Here is a 16,986-nt window from a genome sequence, read left to right as displayed (position 1 = left end):
CACCCAAAAATAATACATTCATTATAGGTGGAGCTTAGTCAACCCGACCTCTAGCTTCTTCTATGTCTTAGATACTCCAACAAAGAAATATGCTTGCCATAGGTGTGACTAGAGGTTGTACAGAGGTCTACAATGATATTAGTATCTATAGAGCCATCTATCTTGAGTAGCAGTCAGTCATAAATAGTAGGGTTCCTTTGCCATGGCAAGAGGGACAAAGGAACCTTGTATTTTCCAGGAAACATTGGCACTCTGGTGACTGCTGTGCAGTGTCGCCAACCGTCAGCCAACTGGCAGCCAGTAAATGCCAGTAACAGGAAAAGGTTGCCAGTAAAAAATATGGCTGTCATGCTTGGCTCGAAACTGCGCATGCACAGCTCTGGTCTGATGCCGGCCGGGACCCTCTGAGTGCCTGTTGCAGTGTATTCGGTTGGGTCTGGCGGAGGGGGTGCCTGAGCTTGTTGTGAGATGTCATGGTGCAAGGGAGCCAAGTGGATCCTCATGTGCTGGTCTGTGGGAAAGGAGCAAGACAAGCCAGGAGCGGGACTGTCAGTGCTGTTGGGACTGGAGTGGACTGAAGGTACCACCTGGTGTGGAGAGAGTCTGTCACTATGACTCAGGAGGGACGTGTCATGTCAGTAAGGTGTCATCATTATCTGTGTTGCTGCACACTGCTGTCAGTGTCACTGCGAGAGTCAATTTCATGTGTGTGTGTGCTGCCCATTGTAATGCTCTGCCCCTCCCTGTCCCTGAGCTACTTACTATATTGAAAATAAAATAAGAAATATGTTTCTTCCCTTAATATCTACCTTAAAACACATTGCTAATTTCATATTTTAGGCCTCGTACACACGACCAGTCCATCCGATGAGAACGGTCCAAAGGACCGTTGTCATCAGTTAACCGATGAAGCTGACTGATGGTCCGTCGCGCCTACACACCATCGGTTAATTAACCGATCGTGTCACAACGCGGTGACGTAAAACACAACGACGTGCTGAAAAAAACGAAGTTCAATACTTCCAAGCATGCGTCGACTTGATTCTGAGCATGCGCGGGTTTTTAACTGATGCTTTTGCATACTAACGATCGGTTTTGACCTATCGGTTAGGCATCCATCGGTTCAATTTTAAAGCAAGTTCCTATTTTTTGGACCGAAGTTTAACTAACCGATGGGGCCCACACACGATCGGTTTGGACCAATGAAAACAGTCCATCAGACCATTCTCATCGGATGGACCGATCGTGTGTACGTGGCCTTACTTGTTTGTAGCCTAAATACTAAAACTTGCACTTAAAACTATAATTTTGGAAATTATGGAAATGCCAGTAAAAACGTGGCTGTGCCAGTAGATTTTGGGTGTTGAGTCAGTAAATTTGAATCTGGTTGGTTGGCAAAGAAAGTGTGCTGAGGGACTTTACAGTATATTTATAGATTGTTTTGTGGCATTATCCACCAGATTACCATAGTACTTATTATTCCTGTAAAGTTGAGTTCCTATGAAGTGCCATTTTGAAATATACAGTAAAACCTTGCAAGCATAATTCGTTCCAGAAACATGCTTGTAATCCAAAACACTTGTATATCAAAGCATTTCTTTTACAGGGTATAAAAGAGAAGAGAGGCACCTCTAAGTGTAGCAATAAGTTACTAAATGTTGTACCTTCATTACATGTAACCATATTGCTACACTTAGAGGCGCCTCTCTTCTTTTTATACTCAGTTGTGACATGACGCTACTCTTATATCAAGACATCGCTTGTCTATCAAGTCAAAATGTATTAAAGCATTTTGCTTGTCTTGCAAAATGCTCTCAAACCAAGTTAGTCTCAAACCAAGGTTTTACTGTATCTCCCTTATGCACATATCCCTGGTGGACCCAACCCAGTTAGTCCACTCGCTCTATAAAGGCTCAGGCAGGGGATGTCTGGAAAGGTTAGATCAAGCGTACAGACATACAAACACTCAGCCAGATACAGTGAATGTTTTTGATGACCTTAGACACCTTTTATACTCGCTTATTGAAAGAACAAAGAGCTTTAGTTCATCTCCTGAAGTTATGTTCTGAAGAGGATCAAGGCCTATTAATAACAAGAATTCAGCTTTCACTTGAATGACAGTGATAAAAGTCAGCTGGGCACATGAAAGCATTTTTACGAATCCCACCTAGCTCATATCTAAAATTCCTTCGGCAAAGCCATGTCACCGCTAAGACAGCAGCTGTCTATATCTATGATATTTGCTGCTGGAATGCGGATTTATTACATAGAAATCCAGGAGACAATCCTGTGGGTTGTCCCAGACTAAAGGAGAAAGGAGATCGCCAATGGCGGAGACAAAATGGCTCCATCCAGACGGCGGTATCAAAGTATCTTATGTTTTGTTGCAGCTGTGCTGTCAGCATTCAGGAATCAGTGCTAGAAAATGTGAATATGTCAATATAATCCCTCACTGTATTACAGTAAGTTTAAATATATTTTAAAATTGCTTCCTAACCAATTGTTATTATATTAAATAGTGGGTTCCATTCACAAAGCTTTACATCAGGATAAGATTTTTTCATTTCAGTCATTTTCAAATTGCTTTAGACTTGTCTGAAAATAACTGTCACTTTTTTGGGGGAAATTACTGTTCCTTCCCCTGGTGTGTTATCTTTGTGCATTGAGCAGCATATTATATTATATTATATCATATTATACAGTATTATATTATACAGTATTATATTCTGGTTTATCACATGGAACAAATGCCACCTAGATCCATTTTTTCCGCTTTTCTATAAAGAATAAACATATTTTTAAAAGAAAGAAATATGGGAACATTAATTTCTGCACGTTGCTCATAAATCCTAATGCCGCGTACACACGGTCTGAATTTGGACAGGGGCTTACCTGATGAAGGGGTTCTGCATGGCTCTGAAGTGTTGCACTATGTCCTCTGTGATGTGATCGATCTCAAATAAAGTTTTTGGACTTTAATCAACAATCCGTAGTGTACTGGTGAATATGTGCATTTGATCTTTTGAGTAGCAAATGTGCATAGGGCAGCCCATTGAATCATGTAAAAATCGCCCACACAAAATCACGAGCGAGAACGCAACTTTCCGATACGGGAAGTGTGAATGGGAAAAGATATTAAATATCCTAATAAAAAACATATCACAAAGATAAATGTATAAGTATGCCGCAGTGTGTACATTCTTCCATATGTGACGGATATACAGTAGCTGGACAAGGAAACTTGTACAGATGGCCTAGAATATTGAATATGCTGTCATAACAGAAATTGTCTATCTGAGGGCCAGCCAACAGGATCACAATGTCAGCACCAAGGACCAGGGACGTCCACCTGGCACTTGAGAGCCGCGCTGTGGATGTCTTTCGTCTACAGCGCGGGTCTCAAGTGGGTAAGGTAGACAGGGACTGTGGTGAAATATAGCCTATTTGTATATAATCAAGACCACTGCCCTTTGTGATGGCGTCCATATGCCCCTGCATGCCGGTCCTCATTGCCAGAGCCACCCCTTGCCGTAGGGTGAGTGAGACGTCCATGTTGGTCTTGATTATGACCATTTCCACAAAGGAATATCCAAATAGGCTATATTCCACCACAGTCCCTGTCTACCCTAAGGGAAATATATAAAGGGGTTTTTAACCCATCTTTTAACCCATCAGTTGCAGGAAAGAAAATCTCCAGATTCCCCTATTAACACAGTCAGTGTTGATGGGGGAATCTCTTCCGTACTTCCCACTATGGGGAGCCATCCCTGCAGGGAGAACACAGTAATTATTGCTTATTGCTAGTGGCTATAGCCATTGGCAATGATCACATCCTAAAAATCTGACATGCTGGCTGTACCCAAGCCGATTGATGGATTGACTTGGGTACAATCAACCTGCCCATAGATGGTTTATAACATCGGCCACTCCCGAAATTCAAACCGTCTATGGCAAGCTTTAGAGTATCACTTTTGCAGTTCTAAAAATAGCAGATGAACAGTTATTAAAAAGACTAAAGCCCTGTACACACGATCGGTTCTTCTGATGAAAACCGACCGATGGACCGTTTTCATCGGACGAACCGATCGTGTATGGTCCCCATCGGTTTTTTATCCATCGGTGAAAAAAAATAGAACCTGTTTTAAATTATTCTTATGGTTAAAAAACCGATAGAACTATAACAGGGGAAACCTAGTGACAGGTATACTACCGGTATATGTAGGCAACAGGCCACAACGGGTTATGAGTTATACTTTGTAAAAGGATCCAGAGGACTTTGATTATGAATATCCCGATATCTCTCATCTCTGATACCTTAAGCTACTTCCACCTTGGGAGATATGCAATAGTTGAAAGTTTCTATGGGGTTATTGACAATGCTGTATGACTCTAACCATATATGTTTTGCTGGTTCCTAAATCTCAAGCATAGCAAGATGTTGTAGCTCCCCTGGATATCGCTTGTCATATATAATGTTGATGCTGTATTGTCTGTAACATTGTTCTCTCTTTACTATCAATAAAATCTTTGTGGAACAAAAAAAAACGATAGAAAAAAAAACGATCGTCTGTGGGGAAATCCATCGGTCAAAAATCCACGCATGCTCAGAATCAAGTCGAAGCATGCTCGGAAGCATTGAACTTCATTTTTCTCTGCACGTCATTGTGTTTTACGTCACCGCGTTGGACACGAACGGATTTTTAACTGATGGTATGTAGGCAAGACTGATGAAAGTCAGCTTTATCGGATATCCGATGAAAAAATCCATCGGATTAGATTCCATCAGATATCCGATCGTGTGTACAGGACTAGTTAATGAAAAATGATAAAGCATATTTCTCTATAGTGTGTACTAACCTAAGTCCAAAGCAGTTAGTGTTGTTCCTACCTGATATCTCTCGTTACTTCTATATGCATTAGTCACTTCTGACAGTCTATGCTGAAACCACAGAATCCCGGGGGATGGCTCCGCACTCTTCTCCAGCACACAGCAGGTGATTGACAGCCTCAGTTGTAAATGTTTTCCTATGAGACTGTGTAGAGGGGGGGTATGTCCTTTCCCTCTACTCAGGTCTCAGATTACACTCAGCTTTTTGCTATCTGTTGTGTAGTGTGTGACCTCAGATCTCTATCCCCTGTTGGCTCGAGCTCAGAAATGGTTTGTAAAATGTATGCTTTAGGTAGCTGTGGAGGAGAGAGAGAGCTGCAAATAAAGAGGTAGGACTTATTTAGAGGGATTTGTTTGATCTCTGTGTATGTCCTGAGGCTAGTCACGCCAGTGGGTATATGTCACCACTATAAGAAATGGGGTAGATCACCCATGATATATTTGTCCACGGCCCACCCATTTCCTAAAACCACCCTTATGTCAAGCATCCTAGGAAGATATCTATCACTGTACAGTTTGAAAAATTAATCTAACCTAATGCACATAGCAGAACGTAAATACACTGCAGAATAGCAGAAAGGCAAAATTTCCAAGCATAGGCAGCAAATGAAATGCATCCCCGTACTGTAGACCTCAATGAGCCAGTTAAGTTTAGTAATACAATAATATCTCACCATGTGTACTCAATTAAAAAAACACATACTAGTTTCCTTTTAAAACTAAAATATATATGACCACCACCTGAAAGATGTATTTTTGCCATAACCGATTACGTTTTACATATATCCAAGCTGAAAATGGACAGTCCATTAATAAGGTGGTGTAAGATAGACAAAACAATAGAAGAAAGAGTTTTGAAAATAACTTCCAGCCAAACACAAATGACTAAATGTTTTGACTTCTATGAGAAGATGCATAGAGGCTGTAATGAATAAAGCATGTTACAGGCCAGCGATGCATCATAGAGTAAATCCAGGTCAATTAATACAATTATCTTCAGGATGAAAAATGACATATCATGAGGTATTTATGAATTGTACAGATTTCTGTTCAAAAAATTATAGCAGAATGTACAAAAATGTATTTCCAGCAAATGAAGATTCAACAAAGCCAAGATGACCTGTTACGAGGACAGAAGGCCAACTCCATGCTGAACTGGAAATCCAGTGTTTGGTCGCTGGTAAGTTGTATCACATTTGAAGTGATTGTAAAGGTGTGTGTGTTTTTTCCTATAAAAATAACAAACATGTTATACTTATCTGCTCTGTTGCAGTGGATTTGCACAGAGCACCGCGGATCCTCCTCTTCTCAGGTCCCTCTTCTCTGATCCTTGCCCCTCCCTCCTGTTCAATGCCCCAGTGCAGGCATTTTGCTATGGGGCACAGCTCCCTGTGTCCATTCAGATACAAAGTTCCGGCCCGACCCCACCCCTTCTCTTCGCTAATTGGCTAGCTGACTTTGATTGACAGCAACGGGAGCCAATGGCAACCGCTGCTGTGTCTCAGCCAATCAGGAAGTAAAATCTCGGACGGCTGAGACACTCGTGGATATCGCTGGACAGAGAGGGACCTCAGGTAAGTATTAGGGGGGCTGCTGCACACAGAAGGGTTTTTATCTTAATGCATAGAGTGCATTAAGATAAAACATCTTCTGCCTTTACGACCCCTTTAAGTGTTTTCATTATTTAAGGAATTAACCACTTGAGACCCGCGCTATTGACAAAAGACGTCAACAGCGCGGCTCTCAGGTGCCAACTGGACGTCTTTGGACGTCATTTAAAAGCATTACCCGTGCTCGCCTCTGGGGGGCGCGCAGCGGGTAAACACTGTCCCGGCGCATCGCTGAAGAGCCAATGCGTGTACCTGGCGGCCGCGATGTCCGCCGGGTACAAGCGATCGTCGGTAAGACAGCAGGGACGTGGAGCTCTGTGTGTAAACACAGAGCTCCACGTGCTGTCAGAGGAGAGGAGACCGATCTGTGTCTCTTGTACATAGGGACACAGCATCGGTCACCTCCCCCAGTCACCCCCTCCCCACACACAGTTAGAACACACCTAGGATACACATTTAACCCCTTCCTCACCCCCTAGTGTTAACCCCTTCACTGCCAGTCACATTTATACAGTAATCAGTGCATTTTTATAGCACTGATCGCTGTATAAATGTGAATGGTCCCAAATTTGTGTCAAAAGTGTCCGATACGTCCACCGCAATATCGCAGTCCCAATAAAAATCGCAGATCGCCGCCATTACTAGTAAAAAAAATAATAATAAAAAAATAATAATAATTATGTCCCCTATTTTGTAGGCGCTATAACTTTTGCGCAAACCAGTCGCTTATTACGATTTTATTTTTTTTTACAAAAATACGTTGAAAAATACGTATCGGCCTTAACTGAGAAAAAAAATTGTTTTTTTTTAAAAAAAAAATTGGGATATTTATTATAGCAACAAGTAAAAAAAATATATATTTTTTTTAAATTGTCGCTATTTTTTTGTTTATAGCGCAAAAAATAAAAACCACAGAGGTGATCAAATACCACCAAAATAAAGCTCTATTTGTGGGGAAAAAAGGAAGTAAATTTTGTTTGGGAGCCACGTCGCACGACTGCGCAAATGTAAGTTAAAGCGACGCAGTGCCGTAAGCTGAAATTTCGCCTGGGAACGAAGGGGGTTTATGTGCCCAGTAAGCAAGTGGTTAAAGCATCTCTAAAACCAAAACTGTTGACCATTGTCACTGGGACAGAAATTAACTGCTAATCCAAAATTTTAACAGGAACATTTTTTTTTTTCCAGTCGGGACACCTGTTTTGGAATTCCTCTCACTGTGAATAGATTTTTTTCTCACTTCTCCCCAATATTTATAGACAGAAAAAAGATAGAGGTTTTAACTGTTGTCTAGCCCAAGGTGTCTCAATCCGTTTTTTTTTTTATATAAATTGTATTTTTATTTAAATTTTTCATATAAAAAAAACAAGTATGAAATATAGTCAACATTTGGAAAAAGCATACAACACTTTTAAAAGATGTATCAATAAAGTTACAATGTTACCAATATAACAGTATTATGGGATTCCAGCCGTACAAGTCTGGGGGTACGAGAACAGGTAGATAAGAACCCAGTGAGTGGGCTAGCCAAAACAATACATTTTATAAGTGTAAGCAACATGTTACTCATTGGGTCTAGTGACAATGAGATCTTTCTCAATCTTTTTAACACAGAGGAACCCTAAAATATTTTTCAGATCTCAGGGAACCCCTTCTAATTATTATTATAGCTACAGTTCAAGGTACATTAGTGTGAACAGTAAGTTGATGCACTATATTGTCAAAAGTATTGGGACACCTGCCTTTACACACACATGAACTTTAATGGCACCTCAGTCTTATGCCCTGTACACACGATCACTTTTTGTGATGAAAAAAAATGTCATTTTTTTATCATGAAAAAAAATGAAATTTTTCCAACTTCATCATTAAAAATGATGTTGCCCACACACCATCATTTTTGAAAAATGATGAACAAAGCGACGGCACTCTAAAGGGTAAGTTCTATTCGCCGTGAGGCTGCTTTTAGCTGGTTACTTGTTAGTAAAAGACGATTCGTGCTTTTTTGTCTGTTACAGCGTGATGAATGTGCTTACTCCATTATGAATGGTAGTTTTACCTCTCATCTCAAAACTTGCTTCTGGGCATGTGCGGGTTTAAAACGTCATTTTTGCCCACACACGATCATTTTTTATGACACAAAAAATGACATTTTAAAAAATGACATAAAAAATTCATTTTTCAGAAGACATAAAATGACATTTTGCCCACACACGATCATTTTAAATGACATTTTTAAAAATGTCATTTTATTTCATCACAAAAAGTGATCGTGTGTACAGGGCATAAGTCCGGAGGGTTCAATATTGAGTTGGCCCACCCTTTGCAGCTATAACAGCTTCAACTCTTCTGGGAAGGCTGTCCACAAGGTTTAGGAGTGTGTCTATGGGAATGTTTGACCATTCTTTCAGAAGCGCATTTGTAAGGGCAGGCACTAATGTTGGACGAGAAGGCCTGGCTCGCAGTCTCCACTCTAATGTATTCCAAAGGTGTTCTATCAGGCTGAGGTTAGGACCCTGTGCAGGCCAATCAAGTTTCTCCACCCCAAACTTGCTTAACCGTGTCTTTATGGGCCTTGCTTTGTCCAAATCATTTGGTGGAGGGGGGATTTTGGTGTGGGGTTGTTTTTCAGGGGTTGGGTTTGGCCCCTTAGTTCCAGTGAGGGGAACTCTAATGCTGCGCACACACGATCGGACATTCCGACAATAAAACCGTGGAATTTTTTCCAACGGATGTTGGCTCAAACTTGTCTTGCATACACACGGTCACAAAAAAGTTGATGGAAATTCCGAACGTCAAGAACGTGGTGAAGTACAACACTACAACGAGCCGAGAAAAATTAAGTTCAATGATTCCGAGCATGCGTCGAATTGCTCGGACTAACCCTACGGACTAAGACTGGGATGCCATTAAACTGCGTGTAAAGGCAGGCATCCCAATACTTTTGACAATATAGTGTATATATGACTAAATAAAAGAATGAAGATGTGTCATGCTTAGTTTGCTTGATACCACGCAAAAAATTCAAATTATATATAAAAAATATATCAATTTATTACAAAATTACATATACAAAAGTGTATTAAAAAATCACATAAATAAATCACATAAATATACAATGTATAAATCATAAGCGATGCAATACTGTCCGGCATACGGTACCATCACCATGGTTTGGGAGGTTAAGTAGCTGAAAAGCCGACGCGTTTCGAATGCTACGCATTCTTCTTCATGGCATATACAAGTATTACATCTAAGATGAATCAAAGAATAATAGAATTATAAAGCATATTAACAATATAATAATGTACTTTTCTTGTCAAAAGGGAGAGAAAACAGCATATATAATAATATACTTTCTTCATTGGACAAAGAAATAGCACATATATTCATGAAAGAAAGAAGCTCACCTGTCGTTTAAAAACTTTGTGCCTAGGGGTATGAGCCAGATGCCCACCGGTATTATGGGACATGGATGTCTCCTGTTGCAGGCTGAGCCATACAAAAAATCCCCCAAATTGGTATCACTCATAGAGTGGATAGAACTAAGTAGTTCAATTAGGTGGTGTTAGAAATCCTATGTAAAGGAGACAATAATGGAGAAGACCCCCAGAGGAAAAGGAAACAAAAGCAAAAACGAGAACAAAAAAATTCCATCAATAAAGGTATATAAATATATGCCAATGTAAAGTATTCATCTACTGGTTGGAAGATTATTCCACACAGTTTCTGAGACTCACCACCAGCTTAGGGTCATGTTTCCAAATTCCAAAATAGTCCAAGGGAGGGCTTCTGACTATCCCCAGGCCGGTTCCCCTTGTGGGTATAAAGTGTCTCCTTACTCTCCTGAGTATGGAGAGGGAATGACACCACCTATCCCTCTTGGCGCTTCCTAAGTACCTACCTCAATTAGGGCCAGCTGGTCTGTTCCTCCCCTCGCTTTCCGCACTAATTGCGGGAGTTGTTTGTAGGAAATCCCCTCGTGTGGCTTCATTACCTAACAAACGGCACCTTCAGGCGCCATTGTTGTTTACAACGCCGTCAGCGTCACTTCCGCAACCGGAAATGACGCCGCGGCCATTTTACATAAGGGCTCCAGCCTCCGCCATCCAGGGAGCTCCCAGCCGGAACCGGAAGTTCCCCGGCGGCCATTTTGGAAAGGGGCGAACAATACACAAGCGAATATGCCAGAGAACTCCCAGCAAAAACCGGAAGTTCCCCGGCGGCCATTTTGGAAAATGGCCAATAATACCCAGGCGGATATACCAGAGAACTGGCATATATCCTGCCCGGAAAAGATGGCCAATCAAAACGATGGAAACCTGATAAATAGCGAGGATAGAGGCAACCACACTGGTACCATTTATCACTACTAATGTTAAACAAAAAATCTAGAGGAACTCAGACAGTTATTTCTAAATAACTGCATGAGTTTAATAGGTACCATTCACCTGCTGTTCCAAAAAAGAAAGAAGAAAGGAACAGCCAGGGAATGAGTGGAAAACAAAAAACGCCACAGCTGCCGTATTATTTGCCCCAAGGAGGCATTGCTGCCATCCTATTAGCAAAAATTGGAGACATCTGGGTAAAAACCCAAAGTCTCACCCGGCAGCCGATGAGTGAGAAAAAAGGGAGAAAAGAGATGGGATCACACCTGCAAAATAAAAGTTGGAATAAAAACCGAGACAATACCATCCCATTTACCTGGTTGGCTACTCAGGTCACACATCCCCAGAGCACGAAGTCACAGCAGGTTGCATATAAAAGAAAAATTATTAATACTTATGGTACAACATACTAATCCCTTTTGCTATCTCTGCCAATGTAACAATTACCGGCAAAGATAAGGGAATCAACCTGTTCATATACCAACTATACAGAATATAACAAAATTATATATACAAAAAAGTACAAAAAAAACCCATATTCTAAGTGTCATTCCTAAATTTGATCCCAAAGAGAAATCATCCAATACAACCACCCATATGGGGCAGAGGGAGAGCTATGTTAAATAAATGGAAAAAGATAATGATCGAGAGCAGTCCAGACATAGGTGAAATTTTCCTTCATGAAGGAGACCCTAGTCCGTTTTTCCAGAGGAAAAGCCCTCCAAAAATGGCCTAAAACTTTCGCTTTCATTGAGACCGGGGGGTGTGGTGGCCCTAAGGTACCTGATCCAGCGCATTTCACGCTGGAGTAGGACCTTGTTCCAGTCACCCCCACGTAGGGGAATGTGTATTCGATCCAACACAGTGAAGTTAATATTAGGCATGTACCACATTTAGAAATAACTGTCTGAGTTCCTCTAGATTTTTTGTTTAACATTAGTAGTGATAAATGGTACCAGTGTGGTTGCCTCTATCCTCGCTATTTATCAGGTTTCCATCGTTTTGATTGGCCATCTTTTCCGGGCAGGATATATGCCAGTTCTCTGGCATATCCGCCCGGGTATTATTGGCCATTTTCCAAAATGGGCGCCGGGGAACTTCCGGTTTTTGCTGGGAGTTCTCTGGCATATTCGCTTGTGTATTGTTCGCCCCTTTCCAAAATGGCCACCGGGGAACTTCCGGTTCCGGCTGGGAGCTCCCTGGATGGCGGTGGCTGGAGCCCTTATGTAAAATGGCCGCGGCGTAATTTCCGGTTGCGGAAGTGACGCTGACGGCGTTGTAAACAACAATGGCGCCTGAAGGTGCCGTTTGTTAGGTAATGAAGCCACACGAGGGGATTTCCTACAAACAACTCCCGCAATTAGTGCGGAAAGCGAGGGGAGGAACAGACCAGCTGGCCCTAATTGAGGTAGGTACTTAGGAAGCGCCAAGAGGGATAGGTGGTGTCATTCCCTCTCCATACTCAGGAGAGTAAGGAGACACTTTATACCCACAAGGGGAACCGGCCTGGGGATAGTCAGAAGCCCTCCCTTGGACTATTTTGGAATTTGGAAACATGATCCTAAGCTGGTGGTGAGTCTCAGAAACTGTGTGGAATAATCTTCCAACCAGTAGATGAATACTTTACATTGGCATATATTTATATACCTTTATTGATGGAATTTTTTTGTTCTCGTTTTTGCTTTTGTTTCCTTTTCCTCTGGGGGTCTTCTCCATTATTGTCTCCTTTACATAGGATTTCTAACACCACCTAATTGAACTACTTAGTTCTATCCACTCTATGAGTGATACCAATTTGGGGGATTTTTTGTATGGCTCAGCCTGCAACAGGAGACATCCATGTCCCATAATACCGGTGGGCATCTGGCTCATACCCCTAGGCACAAAGTTTTTAAACGACAGGTGAGCTTCTTTCTTTCATGAATATATGTGCTATTTCTTTGTCCAATGAAGAAAGTATATTATTATATATGCTGTTTTCTCTCCCTTTTGACAAGAAAAGTACATTATTATATTGTTAATATGCTTTATAATTCTATTATTCTTTGATTCATCTTAGATGTAATACTTGTATATGCCATGAAGAAGAATGCGTAGCATTCGAAACGCGTCGGCTTTTCAGCTACTTAACCTCCCAAACCATGGTGATGGTACCGTATGCCGGACAGTATTGCATCGCTTATGATTTATACATTGTATATTTATGTGATTTATTTATGTGATTTTTTGATACATTTTTGTATATGTAATTTTGTAATAAATTGATATATTTTTTATATATAATTTGATTTTTTTGCGTGTTGCCTACATAGTCCCAATTTATGAGGTATTTCGAATATTTTCTAGCACTATGGGATGATGGCAACCACATGCTGTCATACATGAGTTGGTCTTTTTTTCAGTTTGCTTGATACCTAGGCTGTTCTATAAGACAAAAGTTTTTAATAATGAAATAAAACAATCTATGATTATGGGCAGAAAAGGAACACATAGCAAACTGCAGTGTCCCTTCATTTGTGGTCAGTTGAGACGTGTCCTTTTACAATGCTCGCCAGTTTAGACGTGTTCTTTTACAATGCTTGTCAGTTGAGATGTGTTCTTTCACATTGGTGGTCAGTTGAGATATGGGTCAGTGGAGGGGACGGCATACCGTGCCAGACCTTCAGAGCTCCATGCCAAAACCGAGGGCACCTGTGCCCATGCGTAGGAGTGATGTAATCGTGGCCCCAGCCACTCATACAGTCATAGCCCATGAACCCGGAAGGAAGACTTGTAACGATGGCAGCGTTGGGCTGACAGCACTGCGCTGGAGGGCTTCATGTACAGGTAAGTCTGTCATAATGTGCTAGTATGTGGTGCATCTTAGTACATTATGACTTAAACCTGCAGGAGGGCCCATTGCTTTTATTTTTCTGGTGGTTTACACTAAAATCTCCTGAAAATTGTTATATGTAAAAGTAATTTCAAAAGTTATTGTCAGTCTTTTTTAATCCACAATATGGTCCGATGCTTTTGAAAAGAAAAGCAAATGAAGGCATTGTCAGGAGGAGTACTGTGATCTCATTGTGTCAGAGGTAGTAAATACCTGTAGGTGTTAGGCCCCATACACACGATAGAATCCATCCGCAGATAAATCCCAGCAAATGGGTTTCTGCGGATAGATCCTATGGTGTGTACACGCCAGCGGATCTGTTTCCGCGGAGAAATCTCCTCTGGGATGGATTCCAGCAGATCGGATATTTGCTGACATGCACAACAAATCCATCTGCTGGAATCCATTCCAACGGATGGATCCGCTCGTCTGTACAGACTTACCGGATCCATCCGTCCAAAGGGATTCCCCGCACGCGTCGTAATGATTTGACGCATGCGTGGAATTCCTTATATGACAGCGTCGCGCCCGTCGCCGCGTCATAATAGCGGCGACGGCGCGACACGTCATCGCCAGAGGATTTCAGCGCGGATTTCAATGTGATGGTGTGTACACGCCATCGCATAGAAATCTTCTGAAATCCTCGAGAGGATTTATCCGCGGATACGGTCCGCTGGACCGTATCTGCGGATAAATCCTCTCGTGTGTATGGGGCCTTAGACTTGGGCTGGCCATACATTTTACAATTTTCTTTTACAATTTTTCTTTAGATTTACCAAAACCATATCATGTGAGGTCAAACCTAAACACTTTGAATTTGTATGCAATCAGGCAGGCCCTTGCACCATATAGTTGAGGGTAAATCTAAAGGAAATTAAATAAGATAATTGTATAAGGTATGGCCAGCCTTAAGGCCCGTACACACGGTCGGACTTTCGGCCAACAAACTTCAAAATCAACAAGTTTTCAAATTTGTCCGATTGTGTGTACGCTCCATCGGACCAACTTTTTCGGGATTTCATCGAACAAAAAGTTTGGTCTGCAAACGGACAAACTTTACGACAACAAAAGTCCAATGGTGCCTAGTCCGACCGTGTGTACAGCAAGCCATCGGACTTTTGTACAAAGTGCAAATACGCATGCTCAGAACCAATGTTAAAATCAACCAACAATAGCAGAAGTTAACCAAAGGGTGGCGGTAAAGAGCAGAAAAGAGCAGAAAAACCATGTGATGTTGGGAAAGTTTTCGAAAAGTTTTCAGAAAAGTCCGAGCGTGTGTATGCTATGGGTGTGACCGGACATATCACTTCGGAGAAAAATTCAGCTTTACACATTACTTGGCATGCATGTACTTAACATAAAAAAAAAAAATCCGATGCTTGGTTTATGTGGCCTTATATGACCTCCAATCATGGAGAAAATTAGTTTCACATGAGCTTGGTTTTTGTTATTAAACTTTTGCGACTAATTTTAACCTCCATTGCTCGATCTGTACATCCTCCACTATCTCTTCATTAGTGTTTTATTAACTCTCCAAAAAGGTTATGTGTGCACTTCTGTAACTCTCTCATTCTTTCCATTCAAAACGCGGCATTATGGCGTTTACATTCAGCCCTGTCCAATTAGTTTTCAACGCCACCGAGCACATTTCTTTAACTAGTAATCCCAGTGTAAATTATATTCGAACAAAGTGTACTCTTCACTCCTAATGGTTTAAACAGAGGTGCTTTTCTAAACCTGTAAATGTTTTTTCCACCAAAGTCTCCCTCGCCGCAATACGACCTCTTTTCATTAATAATGAATGCGTGGACGTGTCGCTGGGTAATTAACAGCTGTGTTGTTTCACTGTTGTGCATCCCCGTCTTACTTTAATTTCACAGGTCCTTTTATTGCAGCATTAGGACAACTTCAAGACAAGGGAACTGTTGGTGAATTCGCAGTCTGCAGTTTTCTTAGCGCCATTAATGAAAAACATAAAGCCAGAAATTAGGCTTCATAGAAGGTGCCTTTGAATGGTATTGTTTAAGGCTCCTGGATCCTTCTCTTTGAAATAAGTTGAGTACTGAGGTCATTCAGTCCTATTTAATAGATATTTACATATCACTCATAATTAAACAGAATTGTATGTACAAATCCATCCAAATAGTGTCCAGAGCAGGATTCAAACGAGGGTCTTCAGTGCTACAAAGTAGAGGTGCTAACCATAAAGCAACTGTACTTTTTCAAACTCATGGAACAGAATAGAAGGAATTCAAGAGATGTGATCTGGATGGCAATCGAATTATAATGTCCCAGTCAGGGGTCAGGCTTGGAGACCAACAACTATAGCAGTAGATGGGTTCACACCAACCAGCAGGATAAGTACGCGAGCAAGTCACTCTGCCAGATGAAGTGGATTCACCCAAGGCACGGGATCTAAGTACTATCTGGTCTTCACCAGAACTCCTGATGGTAGACATGTGCATTCGGTTTCATCCGAATTTCGGGGATTTTCGCGTTTGTTTTAACAAACGATAACAAATCTGTAGAGTCAGAAATCCGAAAGATCCGACATAAAAAATGCTTTATTTTTGTTTCGTTGTGACAACAGTTCGATATAGATAGAAAATTCGACATGGCGGCGACAATAACGATCTGTGTCTATCGAACCTGGGGTTAAATGTGCCTAACCTAACTATTAGTCCGATATTATTCAACATAGAGAGAAAAGATTTGACATTATAGAGACATGAAGATTCAGCGAAGAAGCTAAAAACATACGATCGCCACGAGCGGACATTTATGGTCAAATGCTCCGCCCATAGGCTATAGAAGAATTCTAATGTTGGTTGACTAGTAATAATAATTAATAAATATTATTATTACTAGTCATACAACATTAGAATTCTACTGTAGCCTGTAGGTGGAACATTCGGCCGGAAAAGTATGATTGCGGTGTTGTACAGTTTAGCTGCTTCGTCGAATCTTCTTAGAACATTCGACAGACACCATAAGCCTTCAATGACAGATTCGACCTTAATTCATTCGGATTTTCGTACAAATGCATTTTTTACCAAACAAAATAAATAAAAACGAATTTCGGAAGTAACTAAATAATTTTATTTTTCGGACAAAAATGAAATTCCGTAACAAAATATTTCAATGTGCACATGTCTACCTGATGGTGGAAATAGTTTTTTCTGTATGCTAATGCCAGGTCACGGACTTAAGGATCGCCCCAACAGGAGGCGA

The sequence above is a fragment of the Rana temporaria genome, chromosome 4 (assembly GCF_905171775.1).
Source record: "Rana temporaria chromosome 4, aRanTem1.1, whole genome shotgun sequence".
Classification (NCBI taxonomy): domain Eukaryota; kingdom Metazoa; phylum Chordata; class Amphibia; order Anura; family Ranidae; genus Rana; species Rana temporaria.
The sequence above is the reverse complement of the archived record's forward strand: the minus strand, read 5'-3'. Positions refer to the sequence as shown.